The following is a 2,767-nucleotide window of genomic DNA, read 5'->3' on the forward strand; positions in this document are numbered from 1 at the left end:
GCGTATTAACAGGGATATAAGGTAACCTCGTTAAATTTTGTTGCATAAAACTATCGGGAGCATTGTGAACTGGAAAATAGCTTAGGTCATACCCGCTGTTCGAATCGCCGCCTTATTCCCCCTGTCCCAAATTTACGGTAGAGAAACAGAGATTGCGGTAAGAAAAGAGATACTAGTAGCAATGGCAGCAAAGGCAGTGGAACGCCTAATGAACCCGCAGGAACCCGAGGTTGCAGCGACCAGTAGAGCAGAGCAGTGCCCCAGATGGGAAGAGGAATTGAGAAGGTACTTGAAGGGGAAAGGATGGCCTGTTTGGTCCGGGTTTTGTTCGAATGAAGAGTCAGGTCCAGGTAGTATAGGACGAACCTGGTGGGATAACCTAACCGAGGTACAGAAAAATAATGTAGGAAAAGTTCATAAGCCGATGGTAATCGTGTCCTGTCTGGCACAATTGTGAGGCACAGAGGAGCCGCAGACAGGTTGTAGAGAAAGAGGAGAAGAGTGAGGGAAATTTTAGTGAATGTAAGAAAGTTAATGAGCAACTCCGAGAGCAGCTAGCAGCTAAAGACAATGAGATGGCTGATGTCAAACGGGCACACCAATCTTGTTCAGTTCACCTTAGCAGCTTTCAGACACAATATGGTAAGGCCTACCAAGATACACAAAGCACAGTTTTGGTAAGAGAAGAGACGGAACAACAGGTAGAACAGTTAAAAAAACAATGCGCAGATTTGAAGGCAGCTTTACGAGCACTCCATCGTTCCACAACCGACCAAAGGCAGAGTTCAGTCGATCACGCCAAATGTAGGCAACAAATAGCCAGGTTACAGTCACTGCTCTCAGTGCACAATGGATTTAGAGACACCTTTGGACCGAATTTAGATCAGGAAAATGGCCCCGATTGGCAGGAACTCAATGAAACTGCCCATAGATATGTAGAAAACACTGGGAATCAGAATAGTGCCCCCCAGGCCCCAAAAAGGAAAGCACCCGCACCAGCGACTGCACAGGCAGCACACAACCCCATGAATCCAGTCACCACGCAGCACAAGTCACCGATTGACGATGAGCCCGATTTCGTGTACACCACCCCACTAACCATCACACAATTGAAAGATGCGTGCGACAAAATAGAACCATTCCAACCCACAGCAGACCCGCATCATTTCTCTGAGCGAGTAAGACAACAGACAGTTATGTACGGTCTGGACGAACCGGAGGACATGAAGCTTATAGTGATGAGCCTTGACCCATCCGTTAGCTCAGCATTACCAGACCCACAGAATGTAGGAGGAGGAAGCCTCCAGGAGATGAAAGCAGCTATTTTAGACACAATTGGATACAACAGAGGAGATCCCATAGAAGGTCTAAACCATTGTAGACAAAAGAAGGGAGAGCATCCGACTGCATTGCGGGACGCATTTGGATACTCTTTAAAGTGTCTTTGGGGATTTAGTCCGCGCACACTTAGATAATGACAACACAACAAATGGGCCCGCACTTTATTCTCCCACGCCACAGAAGCAGGTCAAAAAGCCTGTGTGAATTATGATCCCGCAGGCGCCACACATAATGAAGTTTGGGTTTTAAAGAGACTCTCCAGAGGTTGGGAACAATCCCTACATAGAAAGGCAGATCAGGAAAAGGCAGAAGTGAATATGAACCCAGTCAGGACACATCAGCACCCCACATAGGTAAATGAGGGTAGAAATGAAGGACAGCACGCCAGAGCACAGGCACCATGAGGATGCTATAATTGTGGACAGCAGGGACATTATGCCCACGAATGCAACGCCCCCCCCGAACCAGCAATGGAACTGGCAATCAAACGCCCCACCTAGGAACAATGTTAGGCCCATACATAGCATTAGCGCCCGATCAGATAATGCAGCGACCAATAGCACAGATTGACGGTGTTCGGACTCCCAAAATTGGGTCTGCGACACACTCTGGGACAAATCAGGCAGACCAGTAGTCACAGGCACAGTCCGGGGACATCCAGTAGAGTTCCTTTGGGACACAGGAGGGTCCCGCACCACTTAAAACTCCTCCACAATGTTTCAGCATGACAAATAGCCCACCACAGACACCATCACTCTTAGTGGAGTTACAGGACATGTACAGCAGGGATACCTTATGGCCCCCGTAGATATTCAACTCGGAAACATAAATACCAAGCACCCCGTTGTTTTAGCGGATTTGCCCCAAACAGCAGAGCACATTTTAGGAATGGACTTCATGAGCTCACACAACCTTTCCTTTGACCCCGTGAATAAGTGTGTTTGGAAAATGGCCAGAACAGCAAGAGCCCCCGCCACGCTCACAGTAGGAGACTACGAACACAGAATATGCTCAGTAGGAGATTATTGGTTTGACCCACAAGAGATTACCACAGATAAGATGATTAGAAAGGTCCTAAGAAGTCATAAAACATCCTTCACTCAGCACAAGCACGATTGCGGAAAAATTCCGGGAACAGTCACCATTACAGGTCCCGATCCCAAGACCCAGAAGCAATACGGTTTCCCACAGCAAGCCGAGGGCGAGATTGCAAAAGTAATACAAAGCTTGCTAGATCAAGGCATAATTCGGCCCGTAGCCTCAACAAACAATTCCCCAATTTGGCCCGTAAGAAAAACAGATGGTTCATGGAGACTAACCATAGATTACAGAGAACTCAATAAAGTAACTCCATTAGTAGCCCCCACCATTGCCACGAGTCCTGAAATAATGCTAAAGCAGGGTGTATATGCTAAGTACTTTACTG

Source organism: Scyliorhinus torazame, chromosome 10 (genome assembly GCF_047496885.1).
Source record: "Scyliorhinus torazame isolate Kashiwa2021f chromosome 10, sScyTor2.1, whole genome shotgun sequence".
Classification (NCBI taxonomy): Eukaryota; Metazoa; Chordata; class Chondrichthyes; order Carcharhiniformes; family Scyliorhinidae; genus Scyliorhinus; species Scyliorhinus torazame.